Below are 12,720 nucleotides of genomic sequence, written 5' to 3' on the forward strand. Positions count from 1 at the left end.
CTTAGGCCAGGCTCTGCTACCTTTTGTTACAGACTAAACTGAAATGATAAAATGAGATTTCGGCCCCTTGTGTTGAGCAGAAGTGGCTCTGGTTAGACCTTGATAAAGGTTTTAAAAATTAAGAATTCCTCTCAAATTTCTGTAGTTTATTGAAGAAGCTTATTTTTAGGTACTTGGAGCAGGGGAGGATACTGAAAGACTGTTGGTATCCTCTGCTTTAGACATCAAATTACACTAGGGAATTGGGCACCTGAAGTATACTGAGGGAAGGATTTTTCTTGGAAGCGTATTTCAAAGGGTGTTACCTCTACTCCTGCATTGGAGCACAGACCCCATATGTAAGCATGTGACACAGGTGCTGTGTCACTAAATGCAAAATGTTTTTATAGAATAGTGTGGATCCAGCGGTATCTTGTCAGCAACAAAACCAAAAGGAGAAAAGAGAAATTAGTCCTGCTAGAGCTACTGAAGAGGGATTATGGGTGAGAGGACTGGTGCTTTCCAGGGCCAACTAATCCTACTCATGGCAAGTGTTACTACTTTTAGCAGCACTCAAGTCTTCTCACAGCCTGGGGCAGGAGCAATACTAGCAGTGTGTGCAGCTTTCCACGGTAGTGCCCAATTTTTTTTCATTAACTGCAAGCAATAGGATTATCAAAATGCAGATCCCTGTTACTGGCTGCTCTGAGCTGCCTGTTCTTTACCTCTGCTGATACGTTAGCAAACTGTGTACAGTAGGCAACACTAAGAATACTTTGATTGTTACCCATCCTTTTCCTAGAGGTAAAGAATAGGAAGCCAGACCAGACTTCAAAACCATGTTTGGAGTGTGGAAGAATACTTCTGTGTTGGTATCAGTAGAGTGGTAGCATCAAGGGTTAAGTTTTTGTAACAAGACTATTGCTTGCTTAGGTTATTGATGAAATGGAAATTATGGTTCTAGTACCATAGAAGATAGGACTTTACATTGCAAAATCAAATACCATAGCAGGAAGCTTAGCTTGATCAGAGTAAAACTTTGTAGAGACATTTAAAGTAGAATTCTGTCAGAACATCTAGTCCTGGATCCACAAAAAGAAGCTTTGCTGGCCCTAGAGTGATGGACTATCATATGTTCAGTTACCTCTATAGAAGGTACTGCTCTAATTTTCCTGTAATGAACTGTCATAAAAGAAGTCTGCACAGAGAACAGACAAGTCTGTTAGGTTTGGGTTTTTTTTAGATTTCTGGAACATTAGCTATTTCATAACAGATAATCGCGTGGTAAGTGATTGATCCCTTATGATTAAGTGGCTTATTTAAATTCTTACAGTGCTTGTGCTGTAACCGGGGGGGGGGGGGGGGGGGGGGGGCAGGATGAAAGCAGAAGTTAGTGGTTCAACTTTTCCTCTTCTCCCCTCCCCCCAATTTAATGAATTTCTTGCTTTCTAATTTGCCTTTTACCAGACACATGTGAAAATCACGTGTGTATGTTTCCACTTTGATCTCAACATCAGTCATGGGGAGGTGAGGATGTTCAGGATGGCAGTTTCCTTCATGCTGCAGCATACCAGAAGAGCACTCAGCAGCACAAGGCACGGACTGCTGGCCAGTTTAATCTTAGTGGCATGGGGGTGTAGTAGCCTTGCTGTGTTACTGACTTAATATTGCACAAAAGTTTGAAATTTTTTTTTTTCCTTCCAAAAGAAGAGAACTTGATTACTCTAAAACAGCTTTTGAAATTCTTTTGATGGAATATTTTGGATAGTGTGAGTTAAGTTTTTATGTTTACTTACAGCACGCTTCTCGAAGTTCCCAATTTTACCTAAGTCTTTACAAATGTTTTGCTATAATGCCATTACTAATAGGGAGAATTTGCATTGCTATTCAATGTCTTTTTATTTTTGAGGTATGTTTTTTTTCAAGCTGTGTTCTGAGATTCTTTGGACTCCACTTCTTTCAAAGATCCTTGAAGAGGGTCTAATAAATACAAACACTTATTTCTTATCCAGAAATCTGTGTGAAGTATACCAGGAGGCCAAATCCCCACTAAAAATGTTTAAGGATATGAGTGGAAGACACTCAAAAAGCACTTACTCAGGCTGCCTTATTGGGTCATTATATTAACCTTAGTTACCTATATAAATATTCCTTAACTGTTGTTATCTTCCTGACATAAGAGTTGTGAATTAACTCTGTCTTTAAAAATAGTTTGTAAGCTTACAACACACATCAAATTGCCTGAAATTCAATCTTTCTGTAATTCTGAATCTTAGATAATTCAAAGTTATGTAAAATACATGACACTTGCCAGAACTGTTGTATTTTACTGTACTGTTAGGTTTTTTACAAAAGGTTTAGTTGGAACTAAAAATTGAGAAGTTATGCACAGTCTGAGAAATTATTTTTTAAAATCTAATTTTTAAGTATTTTAAGCCACTAAGAGCTTAGAACCACAAAAAGATAGGGACAAAATAAATAATAAAAAAGGTAAAATCTTAAATTTACTTTTATCTACTGTATAACCTCTCTCATACAGGTTTGATCTAGAATGTTTTGATAGACTAGCAGTGGATAGACTGACTACTATTAAAGTTCAAATGATGCATTTTAACACTCGGTCAGGTATCTTGCCCCTCAGTGAAATGTTCCTTTTATTCTTTACTGCTTCTCCAATTTTTGTGATAGGTTTTACTTTCTTCATGGATGTACGTGATGAAAATGATGGAGCCAGGATAAGATCTCTCTGGAATACCAAATAAGCATGCTGCATATGTAATGAAGTTTTCATTTGTCAGATGGTAGTCTAAGACATCTCATGCTGAATTTCATCCTTTTTGTTCCTGGTGTTTCCAGGAAGCATGAGTGGAAACCCCCCAAGGCTCAGCTTGGCCAAAGGTCCTGGGGCTGGGTGGGAGGGAGGGAAGGTAAACCTGTGAAGAGGTGCACAAGGAGGACTCATCTCAAAGCTCAGGGTAATACCAGCCGTAAAGCTGGTAGGAAGTCTTCAGTTACTTTCTGGGGAGAGGAAGAGCAGAAAGCAGGATCACAACATACATGTAACAGAAAGCTCAAACAGAAAAAAAAAAAAGTGTCCCTGTTTTAAACAAGCTCTGAAGGAAGGAGGGACTTTTGAAGCTTTGCTTTGACCATCTTTCGTTCCTGGCTCTTTATTCATATGAATTAGGGCTACTGGTTCTTTTAACTCTGTAGGTGATGATACTGGATTGCCATGTGAGTTACTGAATTTGAGTGGAGGTTTTAACTTCTCTGTTACAGCTGAGCACCTGATTGCAGAGTATCTGCTGCTCTGGTACAGAATGTTTGTGTCCTCTGCATATATTTCTGTATCTCCCTGTGATTAAGCCACAGCACAGCTCTTTGAAAATATTCCAAAATAGATACATGTTTATGTAATCTTCCAAATCAGATGTTATTTATTCCATGGACCTTGATCAATCACCCAAAGTGGTATTGATTTCTGTGGATGCTAATTCAGATAGTTTTCAGCTGACTTTCAAAAGTGGTGAAGGATACAAAACTGCACAGAAGAAAATGGGATTTAAGTTTAACACTTCCACAGTGTTTTGGGTTTTTTTTAATTAAAAACATAACAGGCATAATAAAACCTCGTTTAACATCTGTGTTTTCAGATTTTGAAGTGTCTTAAAAGTTGATCTCCAGTTCTGGCTGAAGGCAGTCGATTTTAAATATAGTTTGATCATGTTCTTCCTCCTTGGAATGTAGGATGCATATGGGAAAATAGAAAAAAAGCTCAATAGAAGGGGGAGAAGAAGGATTCCCCCAAAGAGAGATTCAGAAAGGGAAGCAAGGGACTGGACTACATAGGGGCTGGGAGCATGAGCCTTTTCCAAGCGAGGAGTTCTGACTGCACACATGGTACCAGTGCCCAGTGCTAATGCAGTAACCCAGCCTTTTGTTTTGAGGAGCTGAGGTTCTCAGGAGGGTCAGACATGTCTGAAGTAGAAATGGTACCATGAAATGGTACTTCATGTGATTTGAGAAGTGATTGCTGCTGGCAACCTCTGGACCATGCAGAGGGCAGAGCTGAGGTTTCCTGTGTTGCTGGGGGGATGGTAATTAAGTAACCTAATCACATTGTCATTGAAAAGCAGCCGGCTATAGGCCTGTGTAGTTTGTGGATATTTTCACAGCCCAAACTGAGCTGTATAAGACCATACTTAAAATACAACTGTGTTTATGTGTGCTTGCCAATGATACAGATCTACAGCAAAATAAAGAATAAATCTGTAACATCCCATGTGATTTGTAGTAATACACAGATATAGGTCAATAGAGAAGAATGTGTCACTAAATGATGTTGCACAGAGGCCATGCTTTGTGCAGGGCCAAGCACAAAGCCTAAAAATGAAAACTAAGTAATGCTGTTTCAATGCAGCAAAATGTTAAAACAGTTTTCAGGCAGAGTGTGGAACAGACCCATGTGGGTAAATAGCTCCCACTAAACTGCAAGGATGTGAGTGTCACAGGATGCTATGCCAAAGTCCTTGCTGAGATTTTGCTCAGTCTTTACCTCCTACTGAATTCAAAGTAGGTTTGTCAGCGTTTAGCCAATGGGCCATTAAATTGTTTTACTTGAAATGCTACACAGGGGCAAACTTAGCCGTGCTGAAAATAAGCCACTGCACTACCAAGGACAGATTGATGAGAATGTACAAGAGAAGAAAAGAGATTAACGTGGGGCAGGAGAGAGGATTTTTTTGTTTGGTTGGTTTGTTTGGGGTTTTTTTATAGCAGGACTTTGCTCATTTAAATCCTTACTTTCTCTTATCATGTTTGTTCAGATGTGCACGCATACACACAACACCTCAAACAGTTTATCTAGGTAAGAATACTCCATATCACGTACAATGTGGTGGCTCCCACTCTGGATTCCCAAGGGTATCATCCCTGGTGCTGTCAGCACACATACACCCCTTGCCATCAGCCGCATGAACCGGCTGAACCGCGTGAACCTCAGAACCGGCTCTGAGGAGTGACAGCTGAGCTGTCATCATGCTCCAGACCGAGACGGACATCTAGGCCAGTTGTGTGATTAACCGGTAATTTACAGTCCATGATAATGCAGCATGGGCTGTTTTAATGGCCATATGCTGTGTCATGTGGGGTGCCTGTAACAAACCCAAAGAGAGGATGCATGTCTGCAGCACCTTGTCAGTGAGAACACACTTTTTCTCCCTCCTCTTCACCCGTGGTTTGTCTGGAGCTGCACAAACAGTGCCAAGCTTGGGTCTGCGTGGCGAGTATGTGCTGGCAGGCAAGCTTACAGGTGCGAAGTCAAGCAGGCTCCAGGAGTAGAAAGAACCCACAGAAAAACAAATGGTGATGACAAAAACATTTCTTAGTAATGGTGGAATGAGAGCCTGTTGGGAGAGGAGCACACAGAGGATGAAATTAGAGTTAGAAGCCGCAATCCCAAACCTTCATCCACCGATCATCTTTTGCTACAAGGTATTTATTTGCTAGCGCTCTGTAACACACTGGTTTTCTCATTTTTATTATTCACCTCAAGTATTCTCCGGGAATTTGTCTTCTGAGCAAATGATTACTGTCACTCAAAACTTTAACATAAAGGGAGGGATCAATAAAATATCCACCTTCGATGAAAAAAAACCAACCCCAAAACAGTTCAAAAAGATTAGGGCAAATTCTGCTATCAGGGAAAATCAGAGCTCTCCCACAGGATGGATCACCACGTCATTCATGCAAGGGCCAGAATTCCTGCAGCTTTCACCCTACAGGAGAGGTGTGTTGTGTTGTCACCGATTTAAGGGATTTAAGATGCTGAAAAATCAATAATCTGCATCTACATGCTCACAGATTAAAAGCCGAGGGAGAGGGAAGATTAGTTATGACTACAAACTGAGAAACATCTAATTCATGGTTTTCCAAAACCACATAAACATAGCCTTCTTTTTTAAAAAAAACCAACATTGTACAGATTGTTTTAAAAACCACCCCATACAGCACAGAGTTGTGACACATGCTGGGATGTGCATGATATTTTGCAGTTTAACTCCTGCCTTGATGCCCACTGGAAATGAGCGTTGCTGCTCCAGACTCCAGACCAGCCATGTGAGTAGAAATATCACTTGGGTACCGCTTGTGGCTGCAGCTTGGAAAGCAGAAGGAAGAAAAAAAAAATTGTGTATTCACTGCAAGCCTGCTTAAATGCAAAAGAATTTAAGAATTACTTAAATTACACAATCATATTGTGTAATATCCCCCTGTTCCTGTGTTGAAATTATAGTAATAAACGCCCCATCTTTGCTTTTTTCTGAAGCAGCTGTAATGTACTGATATGCATTTATTAGAGCTGCCCCCTCACAGCCTCACAAGGCCACTACTGGTATCAGATATCACCACTGATGGCTTTCAGTACAGCTAGTCAACAAAAGATGGAAACGTTTTACACTGGAAAACTTGAGCCTACTGAAATGCAAAGCAGGCTGCTGAATGATGATGGCTTTTACTAAGGTTTCACTTTGGGGTGACACTTCAGTAAAGAAGTCCAGCAAGTCTCTAAAAGAGGCTGTTCTAGCGTTTTCAGAACAAAAACAGTTTTTGTTTTCCTTTAGAAAAACACTTCAAATTATGTTTATAATCTGTAAGATAAGTATATGGCAGAAGTAACCCCATAAAAGTCAAAGCCAATCATTTCAATCTATCTTAAATACTTTCCTGATGTTCCTTTTGCAAAGATTTTGGAACGCTGGGGTATACTCATTGTCACTCATTGTGGTTTTCCCAAGCAGCATTGCCTCTGCCTGTGCAGTGGGAAGCATCTCAGAGCTTGCGGCAGACGCAGCCAGAGGGCATGCTCCAAACTACAGTGTCACCTCTGTAACCAGCTGAGGTGAGGAGAGTCGGTGGACAGTGGCCAACGCACAGGACATCTTTGTGGCCACGGGGATGGATGGAAGGAGAGAAAGCCATGAAGGAAAAAGTGTTCATCCTTCCCTTTCATTTAGCAGGTTCTTCGGCTTGGTCAGACCATACACATAAGCCTGACCCTGCCACAAGCTTGGTGGCACCTGCTTTCCACCTCCCACCTCAGTTCACAACCATGCAGCCTAGCCCTCCCCAAGTTCAGATTATTTCTGTCTCTGACTTCTCCTCTTACACTCTATGAAAACTAGTGATGAAGGACTACGTGATGCTAAAATTGAATTAACAGCTTAATGTGAAAAGCTCGTTTGCCTGAATTAAATCAAGACCAAGTATTTATCGGTTGTGCCATGCTGATTTACATTGTGCCATAACTTACTGCTTGCATTAAATAATGTATTCAAAATGCAGACTCAAGGTGGATCCTTTCTATGTTATCCTGCCAAAGGGCTGACATTTCTGAGCATGAAGGACCTCATCTGCTGAGTCCTGGACCAAGGAGACTGACAAAGGGGAGGCTGGTTTGGCCGCTGTCAGACGAGGTTTGTCCTTGTTGGCCCCAGCCATGTGCTCCCAGCTCAGGGTATGGGAAGGTCAGTGCTACACAAGCTATGCTGCCCTACCAGCAAAAGGAGCTGGCCAGAAAATGGGGAGAAGTTTCTGACTTTTTTTTCCCTCGATTTTGGATAAAATTAACTATTTTTCCTTTTAAAGAGAAAGTAAGCAAGAGGAGTATCCCCGAACAGCCAGCAGCTAGTTACAAGTTTTTTCTTTCCCATTGTCTCATTCCCAACATTGTCCAGTTTGTTGAAACCATTTGGTTCCAAAAAATGACCATTTGATGATGATGATGAAAAACTCTTTTGTGGGAAGATGTCTGCTGGTGCATGCCTGGGCATCCAAAGAGAATACTGGACCTTTTAAGGAAAGAGAAGATCATTCAGGTCCGCAGAAGTAACAAAAATGCTTCCTCTCCACATTTTAAACCCAACCTCAGACATTGCCACCAATATTTGGCTACCCAACAAGAGGCCGCTGGATGCTTCTCTGATCACTGGCAAATGCAGCTTTACACAGATTTTTTTTTTTTTTTTCCCAATGAATGGTCCAAGACTGTGTTCAGAGGACAATAAAACCTTGCGGCACTTCTGCAATGACATACAGACATACTTGGCTCTCTGGGCTGATTAGTCAAGCTGAACTCAAGGAAACTGCTCCCAGTTCCCAAAGTCAGCCCACAGCCAAGCAACTGGGTGTTTCTCCAGAGGGGGAAGAGGGGGTGGGCAGCTAGGGTAACACCACTTCACCCAGGGAAAGATCCCCAAAGATTTATGTATTTTGGTCGTAGTTTTGGTTTCATCCCAGACAGCAGGTTCTAGTGGTGGCAAAGTGATTTTTGCTCTGTTTTATTTTTTACCAAGATCTAAACACTGACTTTGGGTTTTCTTTTAAAACAATTTCCTATTATTTTATGCTAATAGACCATCTCTTTTAGATGCAGTCTTTCTACTTACAAAGCACATATTTATTCTTCTGTCCCACCTGACAGCCACAGTATACCTAGAACATTCAGGACACTGTTCAGGATGGCTTTCATTTATCAACACTTTTTTCCAAAATTAGAAAGAGATGTGGTATTTACACATGATTAGTTCAAATATTCAAACATGGGCAAATTTACCCACTGGTCTCCAAAAGGATGGAATAATTATAATTTTCTGCTCTAGAATTACTATTCCTCTTGGAAATTACAGAACCTTTCATCAATGTACTTGGTCTTATGATTAGTGCAATAGGCTCCTGCTTGCGTGTGTTGCTATATTACAAATAGCACCTGTGTTGTCTATGGTGTAACAGAGCAGGGACACAGATAACTTGTTTTTTAAAGCACCATCTGACTTGCACACACTCTGCAGGTATGCAGACCCAGCCATGGACAGCCTGAGCCTGCTTGACCAGGCTGGGCAGCTCCATCTGCTTACACTACAGCTCTGCTTGGGTTTATTTTTGATCTTTTCTTTCTAGAAGCTGTAGTACACGTTTCTTTTGGAGGCATACGCATCTGACTAATCCCTCAGGAATGTCTCAGTGGAGGAACTTCCCACAGAAAAGCACGCTTATTTGCAGCATAAACTCCCACCCAATACATCTGGCCCTGGGACAAGGCTCACACAATGTCAGGGAAGACCTTACATGCTCCTGTTCACCTCCTCATAAGTACAGTCACACTTTCTTTCTGCAGGTAAAAAAAAAGCCCAATCCACTCTCATTTATGTCTTTTAAATATTTTCCAGTCTTCCAGAAATTTGCAAACCACTAACCTCTCTTCAGAGCATGCAGACAATGCCTGTTGCTGTAACTCCTTATCTTCAAGCATCCGTCTCTGTCTCCTGTAGCCAGCCTAGCACAGGACTCAGAAGCAGTGCTCTTTGCTGCAGGCACCAGTAATAATGCCTACAGAGATGTAACCACTATAAAAAGAAATGTAGCTTCTTCCACTGCTATCAAAAGTCAAACAGGTGATTGCTGTCTCTCCGTGAGCATTGGTGAACTCAAATAACTGCTTTCCCATTTCAAAATCCCACACTTCAGCTGTCTTTAAAGGGGGAAAAAAAGAAAAAAAAAAAAAAAAGACAAAGGAAGTTCGGACTCTGAAAAGTAGCTCAAACTTTCCACTTAAATTCCCACCCCTTGTTCCCATCTTCATGCCCTAGCTTTCTTTTCTGCTGAACATCATGAAAAGGCATGTTTTTAGCTCACCTTTGCTGAGATCTCAGGTATCTCACCAATACTACAATGGGGACCAGAGGATGAGTTTGAGTGGGCTTTAGTGATGAAAGATTAAAGATTAAAATAAAAAGAAACATTTCACAGGACAAGGCCTTGGGAGGCTCAAAGATAGTAGAGCCTTGCAAAACGAATAAAATAAAAGAACAGACGGAACCTTGAATTGAGGAAGAAAGAAACCTCCCTTGATTATGTGCTCAGAGATACCATAAAGACTGCCCAAGTTGTGTCCTTTAGATGAATTTAGCTCATTATAATGTGAAAACCACACCTCTTGAGGAGAAAAAGCCCCCTACTCAGATAACACCCCCACCCTTTGAGTTTGTGCAGAATAATAAAAAGACACTGTAACTTTAAATCAAGACAAGGCATGTTGTTAATCAATGAGGAACAAAGTGATAAGAAACTAACCAATGGTCATTACAGTAAACAGGTATTTGTGTAGTTTGAAGTATATAAATATGTCACTTGCTTGTGTGTGGTGTGATAGCTTTGTGGAACTACCTCCTAGCACCCATTTGGATGGGTGGATATGGATGGTTATGGATTAAACAAATATCTTGACTTTGTGTCTTTTGGCTCATTGCACAGTAAGTAAAAGAACCCAGATTTTGGGACAACATTAGTACTTAAAGTCCCTTTGAACGACCTTGGATCTGGGTGTCTAGAAGCTGCATTTAAGCAGCCACTGCTGGGTGAGCACACAGCTGCCCAGGTCAAAGCTGCATCACCCTGCACACTGGTGGGAGTCACAGGAGAGGACAACCACCACCTCGTTTGCAGGACCTGTCCCATGACTGTGCTCAAAGCACATCCCACCCTCTTCAAATGAGGGATGGAGATAGTAGTTTTGCCAGCCATGTTTTAAGTGCATAACCAGTGATTACCTACAGTCCCTCCTACAGAAGCTGCTCCTGTTTCTGGAAGAGATGCTCAGGTACTTCAGAGGAGGCCTGGAAGTCAGATGGTCTCAGGGAAAGGACTGAGGCTACCCTGCAGGGACATGAGAGCCCAGTGAGCAGCATGCCAAACCCCAGTACTGGTCTTCCTTACTGGCTGTCCTCCAGGGTTAATCTAGTGGGAATTGCTGGGGCAGTGTCCAGCACAGCTGTTGGATCTTATTGCCACTTAAGCCATTGACCCACTGCAGGCTCTGGACCCACAGAATGTGATGAGAGTGGGAGCAGGAGAGGGAGCAGCATAAATAACAAAGTCATGTTCCTGGGGGCAGCTGCTGAGAAGACAACCAGAATGTGCAGCTACATACTGTGTAGAGAGTGGGGTGTTACACATGCACAGCCCGTGTCCCCCACGCTCCCAAGGGAGGGAGGGACAGCCAGTCACGCTGTGCAAGCCCCAGGAAAGGCAGGAACACGTGGAGCTGCTCTGCACCAGTTTCCCAATACATCAGCTACACAGGGGAAGGAAAGATGCAAGGCTTAAGTGGCTCTGAAAACAGATAAGGAGAACGAGGCTTTTAGTCCTTGCAAGCAATGAGCTGCTTATCTGCCCCCATTACAGCACTCCTGCGGTCCTTACTGAGCTGGGCTCTCACAGGCCTCACACCCACTGACCACGGGCTTCAGGAAGAAAACAGCAATGTAAAACACCCTCTCTCACCCCTTCTCCCCAGCTGCCCCTTTCCTCAATTTTAGGTAGAGACGTGTAAGTATATCCACAGTAACATAAACGGGTTGCAGGCTGGGTACACAAGGGCAAGCAGAGAGCATGCTCCTGGGTGCCCTTGAGCAAGCTCAAAACCAACAGCTCTGGTCCTCAGTATTCCAAACCCATGGGGAAAAGAGAAGGAAAACTCAGCCTGCCTGAGGAGGGGGGTGGGAAGTCAAGCAAGAAGTGCTCTGTGTCTTCAGAGCGTTACACTGAAAGGACCCAATGTGCAATTACAGAGATAGCTTCAGCTCTGGCATTTTCCAGTTCCTGAGTATTTGACTTCAGATTTGTAGATGTTCTTCAAATGACAACAAAGGGCACATGTTTATTTAGCACAGATTATGTATGAGTTACACATTCAGAAATTAGACAATTTCAGCAAATTTGCATAGAATCAGAGTATTGCATCAGTAACTTCTATAGACCTCAATAGTGGACATCACAGAAAATATTTTATCATCTTCTTCAGATACGTGAAGGTAAAAGATTGGTGCTGTATGGCTTCTGAGCATGCCTGAGCATTAGCTGAAATTTACATAAGAACAGCTCCATGTTAAGCAGTTTCCATCTGTGAGTTTCTTATTATGCCAAGTCAAATGTATTGGGCCCAATTTTATTAACATTTGTGTTTTGGAGACCAAAGCTGTGCGAGTTTTCTCAAGAAGGTTTAGCCAGCAGCAGCAACTCTTCACTGCAAGTGGAAAGGTACTGCAAGTGTTTGTCTGAAGAAAGCATCTTTTCCTACTAGTTAGTATTGCTCCATGGCTTCCCTGTTCCCCTTCTCTGCCTGCTGACATCTCCTCTGCACACTGTAAGTTAGCTGGGTTCCTGGCATCCCCTGTCTGAGCAGTACCCAGCAGCTTTGCAAGCAGGTTTGCAAGAGCCTTGGTAGCGTGCAGTGACGCGGCAGGACCCTGCACAGAGCTGAAAGCCCTGCTCATCTGGAGGGCATCTGTTTGGGCAGAAACCACTGTGGGATTGGGAGTTGGGGGATGAGGAACAGCTCCAGCCAAGCTCCTGTTGAAAACAGTTTATGTTTCTGCAAAGCATTTATTTATAGAAGTGATTTTTTTCTGGGGTTTGTATGAGCAAAGGGATTGAAATATTAAGAGCAATGAGCTGCCGTGCTGCGCTCTGGGTGTCCGGCCGTACCTGAAGCAATGCAACAGAGCCGTTGGCCTCAGCCCACTGTCAGCAAAGACACCAGCAAGTTGCTTCCCGCACCGACAGCTGGGACACTGTTAGCTGGTGGGAGCTGCTCGCCCTCTGCACCAGCTCTGCACCGGCACACCGCAGCAAGGGCTCCCACAGCAGGTCAGGGATCCACAGCCAGACTGTCCCATCCCCTCTGCC

This window comes from Strix uralensis, chromosome 2 (assembly GCF_047716275.1).
Source record: "Strix uralensis isolate ZFMK-TIS-50842 chromosome 2, bStrUra1, whole genome shotgun sequence".
Taxonomy (NCBI): Eukaryota; Metazoa; Chordata; class Aves; order Strigiformes; family Strigidae; genus Strix; species Strix uralensis.